General features: G+C 36.7%; 1 long non-coding RNA gene across 1 annotated transcript; it reads left to right on the plus strand.

Annotated features, from left to right (window-relative positions):
* The first annotated feature begins 13319 nt into the window (after positions 1–13319).
* LOC130928920 (uncharacterized) lies at positions 13320–14736 on the plus strand. Its single transcript, XR_009066753.1, has 3 exons — positions 13320–13634; positions 13709–13760; positions 14086–14736. It is a non-coding gene; the product is annotated as an uncharacterized LOC130928920 (long non-coding RNA).
* Positions 14737–15847: the final 1111 nt, after the last annotated feature.

Genomic DNA, 15847 nt, shown 5'->3' on the forward strand with positions numbered 1-15847 from the left:
CGGAGTAAGAGTAGCGTTTCTTCTTCACAAATTGTCAGGAATCAGAGCAAACAGGCAAGGGACTAAGGAGGATGAAGCAACGGGGAGGCAATGCAGGCTGGTGGTAACTCAAAAATGATTTGATTAAAGTGAACAAAGTACAAACTAAACCCAAGAGTCGTGACGTAACGAAGTGCGGTGAGCCTTCGAAGTGTGTGTCGAGTAATGAAGGAACGTTCCCGCAAAGCGCGTACTGATGCTCATTTTTTTTAGTAGAGGGGCTGAAAATGATGACGTCCGAAGCCTCGCTACACGGCTGTTCTGTGGTTTGGATTTTAGCGCTGTTTGACAGTAAATAAACACCTCCTGCTACACTGTGGGTGCAAATGTGGGTGTTTCAAAGAATTGTGATTAGGTGAGAGTTGGGAGAGTTTGGAAGAGTGTAGGAGAGTTAGTTTGAGAGAATTAGGTCATCACAGTTAGCTTTGGGGGGGCGTTAGTTTGAGGGAGCTGGCCTGGGTAGTTTGCTTGGGAAGAGTAGTCTGTGAGAGTTAGTTTGGGAAAGTTTGTTCAGGAGAGTTAGTAGTTTAGGAGAGCTAGTCTGAGAATTAGTATTTCAGGATAGATAGTCTGGCAGAGTTAGTCCGGAAGCGCTTGTTCAGGGGGGTTAGTTCAGGAGAGTCAAGGATAGGATAGTTGGTTTGGGGGAGTTAGTCAATGAGAGTTAGTTTGGGGGAGTTAGTCTGGGAGTTTGTAGTTCAGGGGAGTTAGTCAGGAAGAGTTATCCCCGGGGGAGTTCATCTGTGAGAGTTAGTTCGTGAGGGTTGGTTCCAGAAAGTTCGTCTGGGAGTTAGTAGTTCAGGAATGCTAGTCTGGGAATTAGTATTTCAGGAGAGATAGTCTGGCAGAGTTAGTCCGGAAGCGTTTGTTCCAGGGGATTAGTTCAGGAGAGTCACTTCAGGAGAGTTCGTCCAGAAGTTAGGCGTCTGCGAGAGTTAGTTTGGGGGAGTTAGTCTGCGAGAGTTAGTTTGGGGGAGTTAGTAGTTCAGGAGAGTTAGTCAGCCAGAGTTAGCCCCGGGGGAGTTCGTCTGTGAGAGTTAGTTTGGGAGGGTTTGTTCCAGGGAGTTCGTCTGGGAGTTAGTACTTCAGGAAAGCTAGTCTGGGAATTAGCATTTCAGGAGCGCTAGTAAGGCAGAGTTAGTCCGGAGAGTTTGTTCAGGAGAGTTACTTCAGGAGAGTTCGTCCAGAAGTTAGTAGTCAAGGATAGTTGGTTTGGGGGAGTTAGTCTGTGAGTGTTAGTTTGGGGGTGTTTGTTTTGGAGAGTAGTTCGGGTGAGCTGGTTTGGGAATTAGTATTTCAGGAGAGCTAGTGTGATAGAGTTAGTCCAGGAGAGTTTGTTCAAGGGGTTTAGTTCAGGAGAGTCAGTTCGGGAGAGTTTGTCAATGAGTTAGTTGTCAAGGACAGTTAGTTTGGGGGGAGTTAATCTGCGAGAGTTAGTTTGGGGGAGTTAGTCTGTAAGAGTCCGGGAAAGTTCCGGAGAGTTTGGGAGTTAATAGTTCAGAAGAGCTGCTCTGGGAGTTAGTAGTTCAGGAGAGCTAACTGTGAGAACTAGCCCGTGAGAGTTCATCTGTGAACATTGTTCAGGGGAGTTAGTCCAGGAGTTAGCAGTTAAGGTTGGTTGGTTTGGGGGAGTTAGACTGTAACAGTTATTTCGGGAGAGTAAGCCTGTAAGAGTTAATTCGGGAAAATTTGTTCCAGAGAGTTATTCTGGGAGTTAGTACTTCAGGAGAGCTAGTCTTTGAGGGTTAGCCCGGGAGAGTTTGTCCGTGAGAGTTGGTTTGGGAGAAGTTAGTCTGTAAGAGAGCCCATGGGAGTTTGTCTGTGAGAGATAGTTTGGGGGAGTTAGTTGGGGAGAGTTTTTTCAGTGGAGTTCATCTAAGAGGTGGTATGTTTAGGAGAGCTAGCCCGAGAGAATTAGTGTGGGAGGAGTTAGTTTTGGGGGGGGGGTTAGTCTGTCAGAGTTAGTCTGGGTGAGTCAGTTCAGGAGAGTTAGTACTTAAGGGGTTGTTAGTTCGGGGGATGTTTGCCTGTGACAGTTTGGAAGACTTAGTCTGCGAGAGATAGTCCTGGGGAGTTAGTTTGGGAAAGTTTGTTCTGGGTTAGTTGGGGAGAGTTACTATATTTATTTTCCATGCTTTCATGAACAGATATAATCATTATTTACTTTTTCCATTAGCTTGCAATGTCCTCATGCTGAAAAATGACAAAACACATTTGATAATTTATATTTTATTATTTGATACGTGATAAATGTGAACGCTTATCCATCGTTTATTCTGAAGTGTCTGATGGTGGTCTGTAAAATCTCAGACGTTATCGCGCGAGTGCGCCTGAATTCATAAATTCTCGTGAGAGCCCTCGTGATTTCCTCTGTCCGATTGCCGCTGACAATCATAGCGCAAACGCACCCGGTAGAAATTGACGTTGAAGTTTTCGTAGTTTTTTCAAGCATTTGTAATAATATAATTTTCAAGCAAATGTGTCACAGCCACAGGCTGTGTGAATTCGGAGTTATAGTACAGTATATAGATGAAATAAATAAACACCAAATATGCCTGTGCGCCGTGGCGAACATTGCGTGAAAGTAACTCATAAAACTTTGTGTTATGAACGCTGAAAAATACTTTCTCCAGTCTCCAACAGGTCATCCGTGCGAGCTAATGAACAATGATGAGCCCTTTGGTAATTATGAAGCTCTTTAGCTAGCTAAAACTTTTCGGCGCTGCTCGAATGGCCTGCAGATGCGGCGAGAAAAGTATCTGCGATGTGTCTGTAAATCAGAATCATTACAGCGTTAACCTCCCATCCGTCTTCATCTGAGCACGCGGTGAGAAAGTATCGGCAAACAAGACCCCTCGCAAGTCTGTTGCGGAAATGAGGTGGAGCGAGGCCTCGGCCTCCCACGCCTGAATCCGAGCTCGACCCAAGGTTGAAGACTTGACGCGGATGTGTGTTGCGGCGCCTCGATGAGAGCTGACTCGTGGGCCGATTGTGATTTATGTGGCGGAGGGTTCGGGCGAGCGGGACGCCGGCCAGCCGAGGGGAGAAGATGGATCCCGAGTGCGAGCGAAGGAGACAATCTGATTACGGCCTTATACCTCCTTTCATCTTCATCTTCACTACTCACTCTTCCAACAAGCACCTCCTTTTCTATGCCTAGGCAGCACTCAACATGTTGCTATGGTGACAAGAAGCACTCATTCGGATACTTTGGGTGCCATTGACAGATGTTCAATTATCCGACTGCGGTGGATTTGGATGAGTGTATCAGGAGTAGACGTCCAATCCATTTGAAGCGGTAGTCTGGCAGATGTGCAAGAGCTCTCACTTTATTTTTTTTAATTATTTTTCCATTTTAATAATTTTTGTAATCAAATTTTAATCATTTTTTAAAATCAATTTTATGCATTTCTTAATTTTTTTTTTTTTTTTAATAAAAACACAATTTCTATTTCCTATAGTTTTTTTATTCAATAATTGAATAAATTGTAAAAAAAAAAAAAAAAAAGAAAGAAAGAAAAAAAAATGAAAAGAAAAAGCTTGCAAAGAAAAAATGAAAAATTATTATATATATATATACATATATATATATATATATATATATACTTGCAATAAAATTAATATACTTTTTTTTTGTTTGTTTTGTTTTGTTTTTTGTTTAATTTAATCAAATTAGATTTACTGGTGTTATCCACTTCTTAAAACTTAAAAAAAGAAAGAAAAAAAATATTTCCTTTAATGTTTTTGTTCAATAATTTAATAATTTGTAAAAAAAAATAATAAAAAATAAAAAATAAAAATAATAATAATAATAATAATAAATATAAAAATAATAATAATAAATAAATGCACATGCATTAATAATATTTGAATTGTATGTAAGTGAACAAATTACTATTTCTTTGTTGATTATATTAAATTAGATTGACTGGTTTTCGACACTTTTTGTTTTCGTTTGTAAAAACTTAAAATCAAAAAAACAATTAAATAAATAATGTTATCATTTTTAAAAATATATATTTTATATATAGATATATTAGGGCTGTCAAACGATTAAATTTTTTTATCGAGTCAATTACAGCTTAAAAATTAATTAATCGTAATTAAGGGTTAATTAATCGTAATTCAAACCATCTTTAAAATATGCCATATTTTTCTATAAATTATATATATATTCTGTAAAATAAATTGTTGGAATGGAAAGATAAGACACAAGATGGATATATACATTCAACATATGGTACATATGGACTGTATTTATTTATTATACCAATAAATCAACAAGATGGCATTAACATTATTAACATTCTGTTAAAGCGATCCATGGATAGAAAGACTTGTAGTTCTTAAAAGATAAATGTTAGTACAAGTTATAGAAATTTTATATTAAAACCCCTCTTAATGTTTTCGTTTTAATAAAATTCGTAAAATTTTCAATCAAAAAATAAACTACTAGCCCGCCATTGTTGAGGTCAGTAATTACTTACACAATGCTCATGGGTGCTGAAGCCTATAATATCAGTCGCACCCAAGCGCCAGCAGAGGGCGGCAAAACTCCATAAAACACAATTAACAAGTGGGCATTTCACTCTAATGACATTTAAATCTGTCTGAGCGGGACATGTGCGTTAATTGCGTCAAATATTTTAACGTGATTAATCTAAAAAATTAATTACCGCCCGTTAACGTGATAATTTTGACAGCCCTAATGTATATATATATATATATATATATATATATATATATATATATATATATACTTGCAATAAAATTAATATACTTTTTTTGTTTGTTTTGTTTTTTGTTTAATTTAATCAAACTTAAAAAAAGAAAAAAAAATATCTTTCCTTTAATGTTTTTATTCAATAATTTAATAATTTGTAAAAAAAAAAATAAAAAAAAAAAAAATAATAATAATAATAATAATAATAATAATAATAAATAAATGTACATGCTATTGATAATATTTGAATTGTATGTAAGTGAACAAATTACTATTTTTTTGTTGATTATATTAAATTAGATTGATTGGTTTTCGACACTTTTTGTTTTCGTTTTTAAAAACTTAAAATCGAAAAAATAATTAAATAAATAATTTTATCATTTTAAAAAATATATATTTTTTAAATTTCTAATCTAATTTTTAACCAATTTTTAATTGATATTTGATCATTTTTTAAAATCAATTTTATGCAAGAAATAAAAAGGAAAAACAAAGAAAAAAAATTTTCTTTTGTGTTTTATTCAATAATTTAAAGAATTGTAAAAAATATATATATATTGAATAAATACTGTAAATATACATACTTGCAATTTATGAATATTTTATTTTTAATTTTATTGATTTAATTAATTTATATTTACTGGTTTTATCCACTTTTTTGCTTTCATTTTTAAATACTTAAAAATGAATAAATGAATAATGACATTATGTCATTATTTTTAATCCATTTTTCAAAATTTTTTATTTAATTATTTTTTATTTTTGATCCAATTTATATTGACTATTTTATAGATCAATTTTAGGCATTTCTTAAAAAAACACACACACACACACACACACACACACAAACGAAGAAAATTCTTTTTCCATTTGTGTTTTTTTATTCAACTATTCAATAGATTTAATAACAAATATTTATTAATAAATACGCATACTTGTTATAAATAATATATGAATATTTGAACTGTATGTAAGTGTAAAAATTATTATTAGATTTACTGGTCTTGTCCAATTTTTGTTTTAATTTTTAAAACTTAAAAAATGAATAAATAAAATAATAATAATGTCATGATTTTAAATTTATTTTAAAAGTTTTTTTTATTATTTTCAACTATTTTATTAAATCCACTTTGAATTTATCATTTTTATATCAATTTTATGCATTGAAAAAAAAGATAAATAAAATGTGTTTTTATTCAATAATTTTATAAATTGTAAATAATAATAATAATAATAATAACAACAAAGAAATATACATACTTGCAATAAATAACATATGAATATTTGAATTCTATGTAAGTGTACAAATACTTTTTTGTTGTTGATTTAATTAAATTAGATTTACTGGTTTTATCCACTTTTTTTTTTTTTTTTTTTTTTTAACATTTTTAAAGACTTAAAAATGAATAAATGAATAATTACATAATTTCCCTACTTTCAATTTTTTAAAACATTTTATTTGTAACTATTTTTTAATTTTAATTATTTTTTAATCCAATTTTAATTGATTACTTTTTAAATCAATTTTATGCATTTCTGGAAAAAAAAGAAAGAATTAAAACAAAGAAAATTATTTTTGATTTGTGATTTCATTCAACAATTTAATAGATTGTAATACAAAATAAAAATAAATAATAATAAATAAATGAATATACATTCTTGCAATAAATAATATATACCGAAACTAATCAGAACCACCATGTGATGCTTCAACACTGCCATCCAGTGGCGATATTAGAAACTACATACACTTATGAATGACTTCACTAAACACTTTCAATTTGCATATCTATTTAATCAAACATTTGTTCTGAGAAAGAAGTTTACCACAAAACAGTGATCAATTTTGCATCAGGATTACATTGTATTCCCAAAGCGTCCGACTCCTTTGAACGGCGTACGCAACTCATTCGCTGCAGCCCATCAAAACACAGATGATGACACATTTGGCTCAGTGCAAAGAAGCCGACATCCCAACATGGCAGACGCCAGATAAACATCATTAAAAGTAACATCATTAGCATCCAAACTCATTTGTGTTTGTGGGTTTTGTGTAGGATTTGTCAAGGCCAACTGGCTTCCAGGCATGCCTGTATTTATATATAAAGTACACCAATAGATGTTTATGCCAAAAAAACATACACGGTCGTATAGAACTTGCGTGGGTGGCGCCTTGGCACAGGTGACAACTCTCTATGCGGGCTCTATACAACAGAGTCAATTAGAATGAAGCTTTTTTTTTCACCCCTCAAATGAGGTTGTACTCAAGTATTTTCATTTCCTTGCCAGTCAGCATGTGATCACATCGAAGTAATGCGGTTGAAAAAAAAAAAACGATAACAGCTAGAATCCCGGATAATTGTTTTTTTTTTTTTTTTACATACCAGCAGCTAACTGAATTACAAGCGAACTAAATGCTGAATATTCAAATCATTTTGATTGGAGTGTATGTCTAGACCTGTCAAATGGCGCTCAAGCTAGAGCATTTTCAGCCATTATATTGTGAGAATTTACAGGTCACTTCTCGTTCAATTAAGGGCATTTACAGGTGACTTCTTCTTGATTTTGAGTCACTTCCTGTTCATTTGGAGACATTCTTGAGTCACTTCCTTTTCAGTAACCCAAAATCAACAGGAAGTGATCCACAAATGGCCCAAAATCAACAGGTAGTGGCCCCAAATCAATACGAAGTGATCAAAAATCAAAAGGAAAATCTTGATTTTGAGTCACTTCCTATTCATTTGGGGACATTCTTGAGTCACTTCCTTTTCAGTAAACCGTAATACGCAGGAAGTGACCCATAAACGCCCATAAATCAACAGGTGGTGCCACCTAAATGCCCCAAAAACAATAGGCAGTGATCAAAAATCAAGAGGGAACTCTTGATTTTGAGTCACTTCCTGTTCAAATGGTGACATTTGAGAGTCACTACCTTTTCAGGATCCCAAAATCAACCGGAAGTGAACTATAAACACTCTAAAATCAACAAGTGGTCCCCCCTAAATCCCCCCAAATCAAGAGGAAGTAACCAAAAATCAACAGGGAAATGCTGATTTTGTGTAACTTCCTATTTACTTTGGGATATTCTTGAGTCACTTCCCTTTGAGTAACCCATAATCAACAGGAAGTGACCCATAAACGCCCAAAATCAACAGGTCGAGCCCCATGAGTGCCCCAAAAAGAAAAGGAAGTGACTGAATATAAACAGGAAATATATTGATTTTGAGTCACTTCTTATTCATTTGGGAACATTCTAGAGCAGGGGTCATGAATTAAAAATCCTCTGGGTCCGAAATTAAAAAATTATAACAATCTCGGGTCCGGAAATATTTTTAATGCTTTTTTTTTTTTCAAAAAAATACAAACATATCTTTACGTGGCCATGCTGATAATTACAACATTCAAAAATGTAAATAAAATATAAAAAATAAATATATAGTAAGTAATAAATAATATTTAATAATAATAATTAGTAATAAATAATAAAGCGATCATCTTGAGCCCTTAATTCTGCTTTTTTTTGAGAACGGATGGCAGAGTTCATAGGGAAACTTTGCGAAAAAGCTGCGTGCTTCGTCTCATAGTGCCTTTTCAAATTGCTGCTTTTTACAAGCGCTACCGTGGTTCGGCCATTCCTTACTACGCGGCGAAACATCTACACAACGCTCAGCGTGCTTGCACAATATCCGAACGCATGCACACATCGGTCAGAAGCGGTGAGTACTCACTATTTTTGTTTTTATTTCGTTTTTTAGAACCTTTTCATTGCCTCAAAAATACTTTTTGCATGTATTACCCTCTCATACTTATAACCATTGTGTTTTTTTGTGTTAGCTTTGAAGCAGTTGACCACATTAGTCACGTAGCGTATTTAAACCATCCTTATTTGGTATAACTGCATTTAAGTATTCTCTTAAGGCATTTTTAGTACGTTTTCCCTATATGCATCCAAACAAAACAAGTTTAGCGCGCACGGTAGTACTTTGGGTGTCAAATTCGACTAATGTAGGACGTTTCCCCGATGTAGCAGATTTTGGCAGAACAGTCTCTGAACAGATGAGGCATAGTGGTTTTGTGCTGCCGCCATGTAAAATGAACAAAAATGTGTTGGTCTACTCCTCCTTAATCTATTTTCTGCATAAATCTTGCGTAGTTTTGAGCACGCCTTTTGCCGTACCTTTTCGCCTCTTCCTCCAACTTCATTCGGCTCAGTTTTTGGCTGTCACTCCGTGGAGTCTGGAAAGCGAGTGTGAGACATGCTGTTCTAAAAATAACTTTCAAATGCTTCACTCCCATTGGCTGGCTCACGCGCGTCACCGCTATGGTTTTTGTTTGTTGCCCACCTCAGGTCTGCAAACCCGCAGAAAAAAAAAAGTTGTTGCAACGTGTATTAGTCCGGACAGCTTGAGATCCGGTCCAGACGGCTTGGGGGTCCGGAACCGGACCGAGGTCCGCGGTTCCGTGACCTCTGCCGTCATTTCCTTTTTAGGAACCCAAAATCAACAGGAAGTGATTCATAAATGCCCCAAAATCAACAGGTAGTGGCCCAAAATCAATATGAAGTGATCAAATATCAACAGGAAAATCTTGATTTTGAGTCACTTCCTAATCATTTGGGGACATTCTTGAGTCACTTCCTTTTCAGTAAACCATAATACGCAGGAAGTGACCCATAAACGCCCATAAATCAACAGGTGTTGCCCCCTAAATACCCCAAAATCAATGGGAAGTTAGGGAAATCTTGATTTTGAGTCACTTCCTATTCATTTGGCGACATTTTAGAGTCACTTCCTTTTCAGTAACCCAAAATCAACAGGAAGTGAACTCTAAACGCTCTAGAATCAACAGGTGGTGCCCCCTAAATTCCCCTAAATCGACCAAGAATCAACAGGGAAATTTTTATTTTGTGTAACTTCCTACATACTTTGGGATATTCTTGAGTCACTTCCTTTTGAGTAACCCATAATCAACAGGAAGTGACCCATAAACGCCCAAAATCAACAGGTCGAGCCCCGTGAGTGCCCCAAAAGGAAAAGGAAGTGACTGAATATCAACGGGTAATATATTGATTTTGAGTCACTTCTTATTCATTTGGTAACATTCTAGAGTCTTTTCCTTTTAAGGAACCCAAAATCAACAGGAAGTGATCCATAAATGCCCCAAAATCAACAGGCGGTGGCCTAAAATCAATACGAAGTGATCAGAAATCAACACGAAAATCTTGATTTTGAGTCACTTCCTATTCATTTGGGGACATTTTAGAGCCACTTCCTTTTCAGTAACCCAAAATCAACAGGAAGTGAACTATAAACGCTCTAAAATCAACGGGTGGTGCCCCTAAATGCCCCCAAATCAAGAGGAAGTAACCAAGAATCAACAGGGAAATGCTGATTTTGTGTAACTTCCTACATACTTTGGGATATTCTTGAGTCACTTCCTTTTGAGTAACCCATAATCGACAGGAAGTGACCCATAAACGCCCAAAATCAACAGGTCGAGTCCCGTGAGTGCCCCAAAAGGAAAAGGAAGTGACTGAATATCAACCGGAAATATATTGATTTTGAGTCACTTCTTATTCATTTGGGAACATTCTAGAGCAGGGGTCAGCAACCTTTTTGGTGTGGCGTGCCACTTTCAAATTTTCTTGTCAATCAGTGTGCCACACCAAGATTAATGACGCACATCCGAATTTTTATATCCAACAGAGCTGTAATTTTACTCCAAAGAAAACAACATGAACATACGTTGAAATACGTTGAAATCTTACAACTACCATTCTTCTTTAACAAATAACTAAAAAATAAAAGTATATTTTAGAAAATATCCAAACTTGAGCATCATCTTATGTAAATATATCACACACACACAACCCAGCAAGAAAAGGGGACCAAGCGTGATTCTCAGTGCAGGTCTCTCACAGTACAGAGCGGGCTGTTTTAACCTTCAAAGTCAGGCGACTACTTTGTCTTTTTCACTAACAGTGAATTCTATGCACAATTTTAGATTTTATATAACAAATACAAAAGATGACTACCTTAATGTGATCCCTGGCCCTGTTTTCCATGAATTTCATGTTTCGCCTCGTAGTTGCGTTTGACACTTGTTATGCGACACACACACAACGCTCCCGAGGCATAATGCACAGAGCAAGCGGAAGTAACCAGCCAACCAGTTGTTACCGGCACCCCCAAGGGGCCGCTGTCCCCTACAGTATGACCAGCTTACTAGTTAAGCGTAAGAAAAAGAGAGGCAGGGAGCAAGGTGTTGAGAGAGAGTTGTGCGAAGAGCGCCATGAAAAGTGGCTGTGTCCCATGCTGGTTTTAGTTTTGTTAATAAAAGTCTCCAGCAAAATACCATCCAACGTGTCACTGTGTTTTTATACACATCACCACCTCTCTGAAGTAATAAGCACCGGGCGAATCGACGACAATAAGCCACGTTAATCGCCTGTCCACTACACCCTACGGTGCAGAGTTGCAATTACCAAAAAGTGCAATTGGTAACACAGTGTACTTCCGCCAGCTCTCTGATTGGTCGGCTTCGTGACATGTTAGTAGCGTGGGCTGAATTAAACGCGCAGAGAAAAAAAATCCGACAAGCGCAGGAGTCGAGAAATTGGGGAAGAGCTGGAGGTGTGCTCAAAATAAATTATTGCTCGCATATAACGCCACAGGCAGAATGGGTGAGAGGGGCGGTCCCGTAAAGCCCCTAAATAACAGGGCGCGCAACTGAAAATGCCTTAATTTCCGGTAAAAAGGCACATTGTAAATGGGCTCGCTTCCGCTATCCAAACAGCTAAACATGAAAAGGTTCACACTCCGGATGTTTTCAGTAATCCTTTATGTGTCTCTTTTCTTTTTTATGAAACTAAAACAATGAAAAAATACATGCAATCAGCAACAATGCTGCAAATAACAAAAATGCCATCCATATATGCAAACACAATTAGCCTGTATTCAGTAGTTCTTAATTAGAAATATCAAACACTTTTCCCCTCAAACATGCAACCTAAAGACAATATAAAGAGTGTAATTCTCAATTTGACAACAAAATACTCACAGACGTTGCTCTAAAGAACACAAATGCCACTCAAGTTGTGAGAGTGGAGCTGCCATGTAACACAATGAATCCCATTTGAAGAACTTCCTATTTGCATTTTTCTTCTACTGTTTTAGAACCAATAAATAAAACGGCCACAAGATGGGGCGCTTGAGCAAGTGATAAAGCTACAACCGACAATGAACATAACACGCATTTTTTGTTTTTGTTTTTGTTTTTGCCATGCCCTCGCGTGTCACTGCACTGTAAATGCTAACATTCAAATTAATTAAATGTGATAAGTGAACTAAACTCAATTTTCATCAACCTGTTGTGAACACTACTTTTAAATAAGTAAGTAGTAATTTGGGGTTGGAGAACTTGCTTAACTTGATATATCCCAGTTAAGTCAAATTAGAAAAAATAATTTCTTGTACCCAGTGTCCTTTGGGCGTTCTATCAGACATGCGCAGATCTGCCCTGCCCACTTTCGCGCTCTTTACAACACCTTTCTCAGTTATTTTCGCCATTGTGGGTTTACTTGTCCTCAGCACACTGATTTGGTAAGTACATATTTTACTCTTTTGTAAACCGTCGATTTGTCTTGTTGTAGTGTAGTAGCCTGTGTGCTGCCAGGGAGGAGAAGTGTCAATTACATCAAATATCACCGCTAGCAAGCATGCTATATGACCGTGACAGGAACCTCATCATTTTCAGAAACAAATGTAGACTACAGTTTATGGTAGACTCCCATTTTATGCCGGCCGGCGTTTTGAATTCTTGACAGACGGGGCTCGTAACGTTTTTAGGCGATGGGAGAGGTTTTTAAAACCGATTTAAAACAGTTACCGAGCGGTTTTAAGTTAGCTAGACCGAGGGGAGGTTCGCTTCCTGTTTTAAAAATAAAAACACTAATTCTATCGTTAGCGGGTGTTTTATTTTGTGAAACTAACAGGAAGTGCCTTAATCACTACGGCTAGCTTGAGTAGCGCCGAATTTGCACGTTGTGGATCTAAACGGCTACTTTCTCACGTAAAAATGTTAGAAATGTCGATAAAGTGATTTATTTACAGAGTTAGTGCTAGAATTAAGTCAGCTTCAGTCTGTCTATTTCGGCTCAGGTAAGAGCTAAATGCACAGTCAGACCTTATGTGCGCCAACGTAATCGGTTCTTGCGTTGGAGCAGGGGTCCCCAAACTACGGCCCGCGGGCCGGCCGGATACGGCCCGCCTCCACAATTGGTCCGGCCCCCTGAAACCCCCCCAAAATAGTGTTATTATTTCCTGGCTTTTTTCTGTGAAGAACCCAGACAGGGTTATTTGGTTATTATCTATTTAATTAATTGTGTTATTATTATTCATTATTATATGATATTATATTATGTTATAATTATTTTTATTTTATTTTGTTCCAAGAAGAATTCAGAAAGGGTTATTTAATTATGGCTTTCTGAAAAACAATAATTTTTTTACATTTAGGCACTGCTGCAATCGTCATACTTTTTCTGTTACAAACTGACCCGGCCCCTCATCAGAGAAGGGAAAAGTCATGTGGCCTTCACAGGAAAAGGTTTGGGGACCCCTGCTTTAGAGTGTTTGTCATCTGCCCTTCCATTTGCTTTTCTTCATGTGCAGTGCTCCCCCTCCATGTTTGATCAAACTGCACTGATAATTTGAAATTGTTTTAAAATGCATTAATCGCAAAAATCAGAGGACTAGATCACATTTCCCCCTGTTATTTCACCACTTTAACTTTGGTCTAACCTAATATAGGAATACAGATAGAAAGAGTGCAGAGATCACACACGACGCCATAACAACCTGGTGTGTTTAAGGTTGGTCATTTATGTGCCTATATTTTGAAATTGTTGCCTTAATTTTGTGTTCTTTTTCACCATCCCCCAATCAGGCTGAAGCAAATGGTCAAAAGTCCACACATACCTCAGTCTCAGCAATTACAGGTATGTTTCATACACTGATCAATGAATCATTTAATATTTGTATTTGTTTCATGGGTTGGGATAACAAACATGCATTAATGTTTTTACAGATGGATTAAGAAATTAATTGTACATCTCAATTTGAATGTTCATAATAATCAATTACGTTAATTTAAAAATAACTCATTGTTAAACATTTTAGTTTGTGAATATTAAAATAATTTATTGCAGATTTTAATTTGTGATTAAAAATAATTGGACATTTTAATTTGTGACTGTTAAGAAAAAAATTAACTTTTTTTTTTTCTAACAAGTTCTCAATGCTGAAATTATCATGTCTTTTCAGGTCAACCAAAGCAGTATTCTCTAATGCAGTGGACTTGCAAGTACTGCACATTTTCTGCTGAAAAGAGCCTACTTGCTTAAGCATTACCGCTTAAAACATGGATACCACACTCGGACATCCCTACTCCCATGTCTTCATAAGGACTGCCTCTGCACATTTAAATCTTTTAATGCACTCAAAGTACACCTATCGACATGGCACTCTCAAAAAGATGCAGGCAAAAGTGGAGAAACTGCATTTGACCGTCAGTTGTGCAACTTTGTGGAGCCCTGCTCAGAAGCAGACTTCTTTACCCATTTGCGAGGACATCTTAAGCTGAGGCAAATGGTTACTTGCCCATATCAAGACTAACTTTCAGAGCAGTATTTATTCGACCTTCACTGCACACAAAAGCAAAGAAATGTGAAATGTGTTTGAGCCATAGTGTGGGTAGGACATTTGTGTCTAAATCATTCAATCCCAATAAAAGTTGCTTTAATAAAAAAAAACTTATTTTTAATCAAAGAAAAAGAACCTTTTGCAAAAATATATTTTTTTGAAAATATATATATTTTTAAATATATATATTTTTTATTGACGTGTCACTTTTTTTTTTAAAGGAAAAAGTTTAAAACTTTTTTTTTAAAGTGGAAAAAGTTTTGAACGCATTTCTTTTTTTCTTTTTGAAGTGGAAAAGGTTTTAAAGGCACTTTTTTTTTCGATTGAATCATTTTGACACAAAGATACGACTTCAACGCTACTTCCGACATGTTTGAGTGGCAGGTGACTACACCAATGGCATAAAAGAATGACTAATGGCCACCAGGGCTCCATCGAGCCATCGGACTCTGCTCGAGTCCAAGCCGAAAATAGGGCACGGGTACGGGGGGGTGACATCGGTATCTCACCGGAGTGCCCGCGCTGGTATGGTGCGCTGCTGCTTAATGTGATTCAAGAGGGGAACTTCACCCACTGCCCTGACGTGACGGTTGGCAATCGGGGTCCAACCGCAGTGTCGCGACGCGCCGGTATGGGAGTGGCCGACGAGTGGCCCGACACTAGCCTGCCAAGTAGCCCGCGCCGGGAGCCCCGTCGCTTCAGCTTTGAATGAGTGTCATGTCAGTCGCGGGCCGTCTACTCAACAGCCGGCCTCCGCGCCGGGGTAGTGATATCGGGGTCCGCCAGTGTGCCGCAACAGGGCACCGTACCATCGCCGGCACACCGGTGAGATGCCGATGTCACACCCCCGTACCGGTGCCCTATTTTCGGCTTGGACTCGAGCAGAGTCCGATGGCTGGATGGAGCCCTGGTGGCCATTATTTTTGCTTCCTGCTTTTATGCCATTGGCGTAATCACCTGCCACTCAAACATGTCAGAAGTAGCGTTGAAGTTGGATCTTTGTGTCTAAATGATTCAACCGAAAAAAAGTGCCTTCAAAACTTTTTCCACTTCAAAAAAAAAAGTGCCTTCAAAACTTTTTCCACTTCAAAAAAAAAAAAAAAAAAAGTTTAAAACTTTTTGCTTTTCAAAAAAAAGTGACACGTCAATTAAAACATAAAAATAAAAAAAATATATATTTTCAAAAAAATATTTTTGCAAAAGTTTTTTTTTTCTTTGATTAAAAATAGTTTTTTGATTGAAGCAACTTTTATTGGGATTGAATAATTTGGACACAAATGTCCTACCCATAATATGGCTCAAAAACAAAAAGGATTGCTTCGGTCAAAGAAAACAGTTTCAATGAAAAATAAAGCGTAAATTTCTGAGTCTCAAATATTTTTTC

Source organism: Corythoichthys intestinalis, chromosome 13, assembly GCF_030265065.1.
Source record: "Corythoichthys intestinalis isolate RoL2023-P3 chromosome 13, ASM3026506v1, whole genome shotgun sequence".
NCBI lineage: Eukaryota > Metazoa > Chordata > Actinopteri > Syngnathiformes > Syngnathidae > Corythoichthys > Corythoichthys intestinalis.